The 11,312-nt window shown below is 52.2% G+C and overlaps 1 protein-coding gene across 2 annotated transcripts in view; it reads right to left on the minus strand.

The window, feature by feature from the left end:
* Positions 1-10,009, minus strand: part of LOC142243178 (serpin B6-like) — a 54,038-nt gene extending 44,029 nt beyond the window's left edge. For both annotated transcript variants that reach the window (XM_075314817.1, XM_075314818.1), the window contains exon 1: positions 9,882-10,009. The gene's annotated coding sequence lies outside the window, so the exon portion shown is untranslated. The remainder of the gene's footprint in view (positions 1-9,881) is intronic.
* Between the last annotated feature and the right edge of the window lie 1,303 nt (positions 10,010-11,312).

An 11,312-nucleotide genomic window follows, 5' to 3' on the forward strand; every position in this document is an offset into this window, starting at 1 on the left:
TAATCCTGCAGACGCTAGGATCCAGGACTCAATGGCCACACAGTCAGGTTCAGGGCCGCAGAATTCTGATGGAAAAACGGCCCTTGGGACAGTAAGTCTGGTCGGTCTGGCAGTGACCACGGTCGACCGACCGTGAGATGCCACAGATCCGGATACCACGATCTCCTCGGCCAGTCTGGGGCGACGAGTATGACGCGGCTGCAATCGGATCTGATCTTGCGTAACACTCTGGGCAAGAGTGCCAGAGGTGGAAAGACGTATGGGAGCCGGAACTGCGACCAATCTTGAACCAATGCGTCTGCCGCCAGAGCTCTTTGATCGCGCGACCTCGCCATGAATGCCGGGACCTTGTTGTTGTGCCGGGACGCCATTAGGTCGACGTCCGGCACTCCCCATCGGCGACAGATTTCCTGAAACACGTCCGGGTGAAGGGACCATTCCCCTGCGTCCATGCCCTGGCGACTGAGGAAGTCTGCTTCCCAGTTTTCTACGCCGGGGATGTGAACTGCGGATATGGTGGAGGCCGTGGCTTCCACCCACATCAGAATCCGCCGGACTTCCTGGAAGGCTTGCCGACTGCGTGTCCCCCCTTGGTGGTTGATGTATGCCACCGCTGTGGAGTTGTCCGACTGAATTCGGATCTGCCTTCCTTCCAGCCACTGCTGGAAGGCTAGTAGGGCAAGATACACTGCTCTGATTTCCAGAACATTGATCTGAAGGGTGGACTCCTGCGGAGTCCACGTCCCCTGAGCCCTGTGGTGGAGAAACACTGCTCCCCACCCTGACAGACTCGCATCTGTCGTGACCACTGCCCAGGATGGGGGCAGGAAGGATCTTCCCTGAGACAATGAGGTGGGAAGGAGCCACCATTGTAGAGAGTCCTTGGCCGTCTGGGAAAGAGAGACTTTCCTGTCCAGGGACGTTGACTTCCCGTCCCATTGGCGGAGAATGTCCCATTGAAGTGGACGCAGATGAAACTGCGCAAAGGGAACTGCTTCCATGGCTGCCACCATCTTCCCGAGGAAGTGCATGAGGCGCCGTAAGGGGTGCGACTGGCCCTGAAGGAGGGATTGCACCCCTGTCTGTAGTGACCGCTGCTTGTTCAGCGGAAGCTTCACTCTCGCTGCTCGAGTATGGAACTCCATGCCAAGATACGTTAGTGACTGTGTCGGAGACAGATTCGACTTTGGAAAGTTGATGATCCATCCGAACGTCTGTAGAGTCTCCAGTGTAGCATGTAGACTGAGTTGGCATGCCTCTTGAGAGGGTGCCTTGACAAGTAGATCGTCTAGGTAAGGGATCACCGAGTGTCCCTGAGAGTGCAAGACCGCTACCACTGCCGCCATGACCTTGGTGAAAACCCGTGGGGCTGTCGCCAGACCAAATGGCAGAGCTACGAACTGGAGATGGTCGTTTCCTATCACAAAACGTAGAAAACGTTGATGTTCTGTAGCAATTGGCACGTGGAGATAAGCATCTTTGATGTCTATTGAGGTAAGGAAGTCTCCTTGAGACATTGAGGCCACGACAGAACGGAGGGTTTCCATCCGGAACCGCCTGGCGTGCACATGTTTGTTGAGCAGCTTTAGATCCAGAACAGGACGGAACGAGCCGTCCTTTTTTGGAACCACAAAGAGATTGGAGTAAAACCCTCTCCCTTGTTCCTGAGGCGGTACAGGAACCACTACTCCTTCCGCTCTTAGGGAGTCCACCGCCTGCAGCAGGGCATCTGCTCGGTCTGGATGTGGGGAGGTTCTGAAGAACCGAGCTGGAGGACGAGAACTGAACTCGATTCTGTACCCGCGAGCCAAAATGTCTGTCACCCACCGGTCTTTGACCTGTGACATCCAAATAACGGAAAAGCGGGAGAGCCTGCCCCCGACCGGAGATGCGGAGGGGGGGAGCTGGAAGTCATGAGGTAGCCGCTTTGGAAGCGGTTCCTCCATTTGCTTTCTTGGGGCGCGCGTGAGCCCGCCAGGAATCTGAGCTTCTTTGCGTCCTCTGAGTCCCTTTGGACGAGGAGAATTGTGTCTTGCCCGAACCTCGAAAGGACTGAAACTTCTGCTGCCATCTTTTCTGCTGAGGTTTGCTTGATCTGGGCTGGGGTAAGGAAGAGTCTTTACCCTTGGACTGTTTAATGATGTCAGCCAATGGCTCGCCAAACAGTCTATCTCTAGATAAAGGCAGGCTGGTTAAACATTTTTTGGAACCAGCATCTGCTTTCCAGTCCTTTAACCACAAGGCTCTGCGCAAAACTACCGAATTGGCGGACGCCATTGAGGTGCGGCTGGTAGATTCTAGGACCGCATTGATAGCGTAAGACGCAAACGCGGACATCTGCGAGGTAAGGGACGCCACTTGCGGCACCGCTGGATGTAAGATAGCATCCACTTTTGCTAACCCTGCTGAAATAGCTTGGAGTGCCCATACGGCTGCGAATGCTGGAGCAAACGACGCGCCGATAGCTTCATAGACAGATTTTAACCAGGAGGTCCATCTGCCTGTCATTGGCATCCTTAAGTGAAGCGCCATCCTCCACTGCAACTATGGATCTAGCTGCAAGTTTGGAAATCGGGGGGTCTACTTTTGGACACTGGGTCCAGCGCTTGACCACATCAGGGGGGAACGGAAAACGTGTATCCTTAGAACGTTTAGAGAAACGCCTTTCTGGATGAGCGTCGTGTTTCTGGATTGACTCTCTGAAGTCGGAGTGATCCAAGAAAGCACTCAATTTACGCTTGGGATAGAGGAAACGAAACTTCTCCTGCTCTGCAGCTGCCTCCTCTGCTGAAGGAGCTGGGGGAGAAATATCTAACAGTCTATTGATGGCTGATATAAGATCGTTTACCATGGCGTCCCCATCCGGGGTATCCAGATTGAGAGGGGTTCCAGGATAAGACTCCTGATCACTCTCATCAGACGCATCACAGAGCGACTGATTGCGCTGAGACCCTGAGCAGTGTGATGACGTTGAGGGTCTTTCCCAGCGAGCTCGCTTAGGGTGGCTGGGGCTATCATCTGAGTCATAATACTCAGCCTGTGAAGCCGGGGACCCCCTTGCAGTCTGGATTAAATCCAACTGAGGGGGATTAGAGGACAGAGACCTCGCCGTGTCCATAGACTGAGCCCCAGGCATGGATTGCAAAGTTTCAAGGATTTTTGCCATAGTCACAGACATATTATCAGCAAAAACTGCAAAGTCTGTCCCTGACACCGGGGCAGGACTTACAGGCGTCTCAGCCTGGGTCACTATCTCTCCTGACTCCGGCTGGCGAAGCAGCACCGGATCTGAGCATTGCACACAATGGGGGTCCTTGGAGCCTGCTGGTAGAGCAGCCCCACATGCAGCACACGCAGTGTACACAGCCCTAGCCTTGGCAGCCTTGCGTTTTGTGGATGACATGTTGCTGCCTCCTCAGAGCGATCTGGGTATACAGCCAGGAAGCGACCTCACAGTGCAAGCAATAAGGAAATATATATATATATGTCCAGTGACACAGTACACTAATACACACTGAGGCACTAGAGGGGCCAGCTGAAAAGCCGCTTACCGCCCGCTTAAGAGCGGGTGTGTGATCTCCAAAGCCCCCTAGTCCAGGTCTCCCAGAGCCTTGCGTCCTTCCTCCAGCCAGACATGCATGTAATGGCTGCCGGCGTCCTGAGAGAGGAGGGGGGGCGGGCCCTGGGCGTTCCTGACTAAGAGCGGGAAGCCTGCTTCCCTCTGTGCCTAGTGAGAGGGCTGGAGCATGTAAATCAGGCTCCAGCCCTCGTCGCTGCCGTGAAACAGCGTCTCTCCCCTACCCTGATTGACAGGGTGGGGGCGGGAACGAATCGGAGCTGCCGGCGTCCTAGGCCGCAAAAGCCGGGGACTAGATTTATAAACGCCACCGCCGTAAAAGCGCGGTCGGCGTGTCCCCGGCGAACTAAAAGTCACAGCAGTGCCGCCGGTCCAGCGGGGGTCGGCGCTGCGTTCCCACAACACAGAAAAAAGTCCCCCAGTTAAACTGTAGGAACACTAGCTCTAGCGTTACGGTCCCCGGCGCACTACAACACCCAGCCAGCCCGGAGTGTGTCTGTGCCTGCCGGGGACACAGAGTACCTGTATGATGCAGGGCCTTGTCCCTGATGGTACTCCTGCTCGGCATCCACCAGGTGCTATGGGTCTGTGGATGGAGCCCGGCGTCAGAGCTTTGAGGCCGGCAGGATCCCACTTCCACAGAGCCCTACAAGGGGATGTGGAAGGAAAACAGCATGTGGGGCTCCAGCCCCTGTACCAGCAATAGGTACCTCAACCTTACAACACCATCTACGGGTGAGAAGGGAGCATGCTGGGGGCCCTATATGGGCCCTCTTTTCTTCCATCCGAAATAGTCAGCAGCTACTGCTGACTAAAATCTGTGGAGCTATGCATGGAATGTCTGACCTCCTTCGCACAAAGCTTGAAAACTGGAGTACCCGTGATACCACGGGGGGGTATAGCCAGAAGGGGAGGGGCCTTGCACTTTTTAGTGTAGTGCTTTGTGTGGCCTCCGGAGGGCAGTAGCTATACCCCAATCGTCTGGGTCTCCCAATAGAGCGCTGAAGAAATCTCTGTGTTAACCCTTACAGCATGCTATGTGCAGATTACATAGTAAAAACCTGACTGACTCAACAGCCCTGGTTGGTATATCACAAAATACATTTAAGCTTGCGGGTGTAACGTGAACAAATGTGGAAATGTTTACGTGGTATGAATAATTTTCATTTCATTGATTGATGGCCTCTAGGTATCTGTCTGCTTACAAAGCTGGGTAACAATATTATATGTTGCACATTATCATTTAAATAAATTAAATTTTTTTTTGCATTTTTATCATTAGGTTTCATTTATATATTTTTATCATGCTCACCTGATTTTATATGATTTTAAAAGCATTTTTCCCTATTAGAAAATCTAAGGAACAGGTGTGTCATAATACAATAGTCACCTAATGTAAATGTTAACTCTCCTTTACTCCCACTGAATTTGAGTTACACCCCATGGATACCTACCTTGGTCACAACTGACAACATCAAAAGGGTTAAACAAACTGGCACTGCAGCTTTCTCTGGCTTGGCTGTCATGAACTGCACCAGACTACTACAGTACAGGAATGGGTGGAAGACAAATTATGCTTTTTAATTCTATTACATTCGTTCAAGAACACCGTAATTAGCATACAAGAATTAGCAACCATGTTTCAGATAAGGAAGAATAACTTAAATATAAGGCCTGAAGCAGCTTTTATTCCAGTGAAAGGTCAGGAGAACCGCACCCACGAGACAGTCACAGCACAGGAACGAGTGATGAGTCAGTACTACGGTATGAAGCCAAGTTCAATGCTCGGCTGAACGCTCATGTGTTCTGTATGGGGAGAGCGGAAGAAGCCACCTATAGCTTATCTAACTGAACAGGATGGGGCGTTTGAATTCATACTGCAGGAATCTTTGTTCCCTGACATCTATAGAGAATCAAAAAGACTCCATAGATTTCGGATGGTGCAGGCTCTGTTGACTGTAAAAGGGAACCTGTCGTATAGAAGAAAATGTTATTAACATGCAGATATGAGGTTAATCTGAAGCCATGTTCACCACCACAATGAAAGCCCCGCTGCTGGGAGGAAATTAACTTTTCTCTTCCTAGCAGCCTTGGGATCTGAGCCATATGGGCATTCCCAAATGTGTGGTCTAAGTCACTGCTCGGTGCATAGGAAGTGGTGTCTATAACTGCTCCCCACGCACCGACTGACAAGAGAGCTTAGCATTGCATCAGTGCAGAGCTGGTGGCAAGATTACTGCCTCCACTCACTATGCAGTTCATTTAATTACAGTGGAAGCGCGTTACTATGGCGCGTGTGTGTCATGCAGTACCCGCTTGTGTCCACATGATGTCGCGCTTCCACTGTAAATAAATGAACTGTACTACATTAGTGACGGATTCAGTTTGCGTTAAAATAGCGCAAGTGTGAAGCTAGCCTAAGTCCTGCACATGTCAGCTGATTTGAACAGCTGACATGTGCGGCTATCAGGCGCAGGTGGATCCAATCACGCCTGTTAATCCCTTAGACTGCGCTGTCAAAATGTGACAGCACAATATAAATGCCCGCAGAGGGTAACGCGCACTTACCTGCTGCCATCGGAGACCCCGTGATGTAATCACGAGGAACCGATGGTTGTCATGGTAGCACAGGGTCACGTGATGACTACTGTAGCTATCGTGACTCACTTCCTACAGCCGGCAGAGTGCTTGCCTGTAAGAGGAGAGCGGCATTTCTCCTGTGTTTTTATTTTGCACCATTCTGTCTGCAGATTACGTTGCAGAAACCTGCTGACAGAGTCCCCTTAAGCATTTTGATCCAGTAGATCAGTTAAATTGCTACTTTCTGCCCCCAATGCATTAGGCTATCTGAGCACGCTGCGTTTTTTATGACCACAAAGATGCAGCGTTTTTGGCCCCCCCAAAAAATGCACAAAAACAAACCCGCGGCAAAAACGCATGCTTTTGTGCATTTTTTTGCTGTGGTTTTCTCTATTCAATGGGTGAAAAACGCAAAAAAGAATTGACCTGCTGCATCTATGTGGTCACCACAAAAACGCCGCAAAAACAAACAAACAAAAAAACAAACTGCACTGTGCGGACAGCAAAAATGAAATCTCAGACTTTGCTGGGAATGAAATGCATGCAGTTTTGAGACCAAAACTGCACCCAAAAAAACGCTCAAAAACGTGGCTAAAAACGCAGCGTGCGCACATAGCCTTAATAGGCAGATGATGGGTTACCATGACAGCCTCTGTCACCACCATCTTTGAATTCCCAAGCAAAGGAGACTAAAAAAAATCTTGTAGTGAATCTGCGATCATACTTGCCATACAAGTCCAAATGTTGGGAAGGAAAAAAAAAATACATTTTTTTGAAATAAGCCTTATTCTCCAATTCCAGAGGGGGAAAAGAAGCAACCCATGTCTGGTATTGTGGCGTCCATAATCACCCACTCAAAACGTAAACTTATTTAATCCATAAACGTTAGAGAAAAATGTAAATGCTACTTGCTCTTTTTCCTATCAAAATCCCCTAGATTCAGTTTAGGGTACGGTGCACGGAAATCTGCGCTGGTTCCTGGTTGCAATGCTACTTAAATCCATAGAATGAAGGGAATCCAGCACCCACAAAACGATTACATTTATTTAACAAAAAGTAGACAGCGGTCCCATCCATCTACTTGTTTTTATGTGTTTTTTAATTGCACAAAAGCTAAGTTTAAGAATAAAAAAAAATAAAATACTGCTTTTTGCGGGGGCTGGATTCACTTCATTCTATTTATAAACACACATGAAAAAGATGACAGCCATGTTCCTGATGACCCTTGTAAATATGTGTTAGATTCCATGTCGCTCTAACTATGGAGAGGATACAGGGCGGGATAGCTGGGACATGTAGTCCTACACTGAGGCCATGGTAACGTGTCCATGCCTCACACTGTGGAGAGGATACAGGGCGGGATGGCTGGGACATTTAGTCCTACACCGGGGCCATGATAACGTGTCCATGCCTCACACTGTGGAGAGGATACAGGGCGGGATAGCTGGGACATGTAGTCCTACACTGGAGCCATGGTAACGTGTCCATGCCTCACACTGTGGAGAGGATACAGGGCGGGATAGCTGGGACATGTAGTCCTACACCGGGGCCATGATAACGTGTCCATGCCTCACACTGTGGAGAGGATACAGGGCGGGATGGCTGGGACATGTAGTCCTACACTGGAGCCATGGTAACGTGTCCATGCCTCACACCGTGGAGAGGATACAGGGCGGGATGGCTGGGACATGTAGTCCTACACCGGGGCCATGATAACATGTCCATGCCTCACACTGTGGAGAGGATACAGGGCGGGATAGCTGGGACATGTAGTCCTACACCGGGGCCATGATAACGTGTCCATGCCTCACACTGTGGAGAGGATACAGGGCGGGATGGCTGGGACATGTAGTCCTACACTGGAGCCATGGTAACATGTCCATGCCTCACACTGTGGAGAGGATACAGGGCGGGATAGCTGGGACATGTAGTCCTACACCGGGGCCATGGTAACGTGTCCATGCCTCACACTGTGGAGAGGATACAGGGCGGGATAGCTGGGACATGTAGTCCTACACCGGGGCCATGATAACGTGTCCATGCCTCACTGTGGAGAGGATACAGGGCGGGATGGCTGGGACATGTAGTCCTACACTGGAGCCATGATAACGTGTCCATGCCTCACACTGTGGAGAGGATACAGGGCGGGATGGCTGGGACATGTAGTCCTACACTGGAGCCATGGTAACGTGTCCATGCCTCACACTGTGGAGAGGATACAGGGCGGGATAGCTGGGACATGTAGTCCTACACCGGGGCCATGATAACGTGTCCATGCCTCACACTGTGGAGAGGATACAGGGCGGGATGGCTGGGACATGTAGTCCTACACTGGAGCCATGGTAACATGTCCATGCCTCACACTGTGGAGAGGATACAGGGCGGGATAGCTGGGACATGTAGTCCTACACCGGGGCCATGGTAACGTGTCCATGCCTCACACTGTGGAGAGGATACAGGGCGGGATAGCTGGGACATGTAGTCCTACACCGGGGCCATGATAACGTGTCCATGCCTCACACTGTGGAGAGGATACAGGGCGGGATGGCTGGGACATGTAGTCCTACACTGGGGCCATGGTAACATGTCCATGCCTCACACTGTGGAGAGGATACAGGGCGGGATGGCTGGGACATGTAGTCCTACACTGGAGCCATGATAACGTGTCCATGCCTCACACTGTGGAGAGGATACAGGGCGGGATAGCTGGGACATGTAGTCCTACACTGGAGCCATGGTAACGTGTCCATGCCTCACACTGTGGAGAGGATACAGGGCGGGATAGCTGGGACATGTAGTCCTACACCGGGGCCATGGTAACGTGTCCATGCCTCACACTGTGGAGAGGATACAGGGCGGGATAGCTGGGACATGTAGTCCTACACCGGGGCCATGATAACGTGTCCATGCCTCACACTGTGGAGAGGATACAGGGCGGGATGGCTGGGACATGTAGTCCTACACTGGGGCCATGGTAACATGTCCATGCCTCACACTGTGGAGAGGATACAGGGCGGGATGGCTGGGACATGTAGTCCTACACTGGAGCCATGATAACGTGTCCATGCCTCACACTGTGGAGAGGATACAGGGCGGGATGGCTGGGACATGTAGTCCTACACCGGGGCCATGATAACGTGTCCATGCCTCACACTGTGGAGAGGATACAGGGCGGGATGGCTGGGACATGTAGTCCTACACTGGAGCCATGATAACGTGTCCATGCCTCACACTGTGGAGAGGATACAGGGCGGGATGGCTGGGACATGTAGTCCTACACTGGAGCCATGGTAACGTGTCCATGCCTCACACTGTGGAGAGGATACAGGGCGGGATAGCTGGGACATGTAGTCCTACACCAGGGCCATGATAACGTGTCCATGCCTCACACTGTGGAGAGGATACAGGGCGGGATGGCTGGGACATGTAGTCCTACACTGGAGCCATGATAACATGTCCATGCCTCACACTGTGGAGAGGATACAGGGCGGGATAGCTGGGACATGTAGTCCTACACTGAGGCCATGATAACGTGTCCATGCCTCACACCATGGAGAGGATACAGGGCGGGATGGCTGGGACATGTAGTCCTACACTGGGGCAATGATAACGTTTCTATCCAGCAGTAGTGAGCCTGGCGTGTGGGAGACACACAGCCCATGACTTCTATCATCGTGTGACTGGCAGGCGGCTCCGTTATGAGGTGTATAGCAGCGCCTCTTACCTGCGGTAGTGCTGCTGACAGGAGTGACGAGTGCCGCCGCCCGCAGTACAGACCGGAGTGCTAGTGAGCAGCCGGACAGCGCCACAGGTCGGACAGCAGGAGACAGTCACGTGCTCACTCAGGGCGGTTGCTGAAGGCGTGCTGCCCTGTGCCGATGTCATGGTCACGTGCTGAGCGCTCGCTGTCCTGGGTGGGAGGAGCCGGGCAGCCGCTGGTACTCTGTGTGTCTGTGTCAGTATTGAAGAAGTACAGTACCTAGTTGTGGTGCTGGGTGTCCTGTGTGCGTTTATACGATCTGTATGGATGTGCGATCCATCTCAGGCCTCCTTCACATATCCGTGCCTCCTTCACATATCCGTGCCTCCTTCACATATCCGTGCCTCCTTCACATATCCGTGCCTCCTTCACATATCCGTGCCTCCTTCACATATCCGTGCCTCCTTCACATATCCGTGTCTCCTTCACGTGTGACGTCTGTTTTCACACATACTGGAGACCCCGGGCACACGTAGACCCATTAAAATCAATGGGTCTGCACACACGTGCGTATTTTCACATGGACCATGTGTCCGTGTGGAGCATAGTGTGTCCGTGTGCTTCACACGTAGACATGTCCGTTTTTCTCCGGCAGCACAGGTGTCACATGGACTGGACGGATGTGATCAGTGTGACACATAGCGGAGAAAACAGGTGCATGTGTAATAAAATAATTTCTATACTCACCGCTCCTGTCACTTGCTTGGACCCCGCTCATTATGCTCATCGCATATTCACCTCACTGGGGACTAGAGGGAGCAGCAGCGGGGAGTCAGCAGGGGACCGAAGATCAGCACCACGGACAGCAACGGCAGGGACAGGTGAGCAGACAGTTCCTGTTTTCTTTGTGTTATCATGGATAGCACACGGAGAGCATTTGTGTGCCAAAATCACCGCACATGGAGGGCTATACGCACCTTTTACACGTCCGTGCAAAACCCGGTTCCATTGCCCCGAGGCGTACAGAAAAAGGGATGGTTTGCGGGATAATTGGGGAAAGTTTGTCATGCGCCACTGTGGAACGCGGCCAGGGAGTAGCCGCCGCTGCAGAATTCCTCACCGGGACAGGTGTTATGGCAGCCGGGGTGGTGTTTCTCCCCACAGGCGGAGCGGGCCCCGGGTGGATGACAAGGGCAGTAGTCCACGGGAGTGCCGACGCATGGGGCGCTGGCAAAGACAGGGACGACCCAGAACCAGCTGTGAGATGCCCCAGAGGTGCCGTTCTCCACCGCGATGGGCCTCAGCCGGTCCTGGGTAAGTCAAAAGCAATCACCGGTGTCTGTGGAGTGTGAGACATCCCTTCCTTGCGTTTGGTTGTGGATCCCCGTGGCTTGAAGCAGCTTGGGGACCCCAGTGTCTCTGCTAAGTGTCCCGTCCCATATGCAGGTGGCGCGG

This window comes from Anomaloglossus baeobatrachus, chromosome 6, assembly GCF_048569485.1.
Source record: "Anomaloglossus baeobatrachus isolate aAnoBae1 chromosome 6, aAnoBae1.hap1, whole genome shotgun sequence".
Classification (NCBI taxonomy): domain Eukaryota; kingdom Metazoa; phylum Chordata; class Amphibia; order Anura; family Aromobatidae; genus Anomaloglossus; species Anomaloglossus baeobatrachus.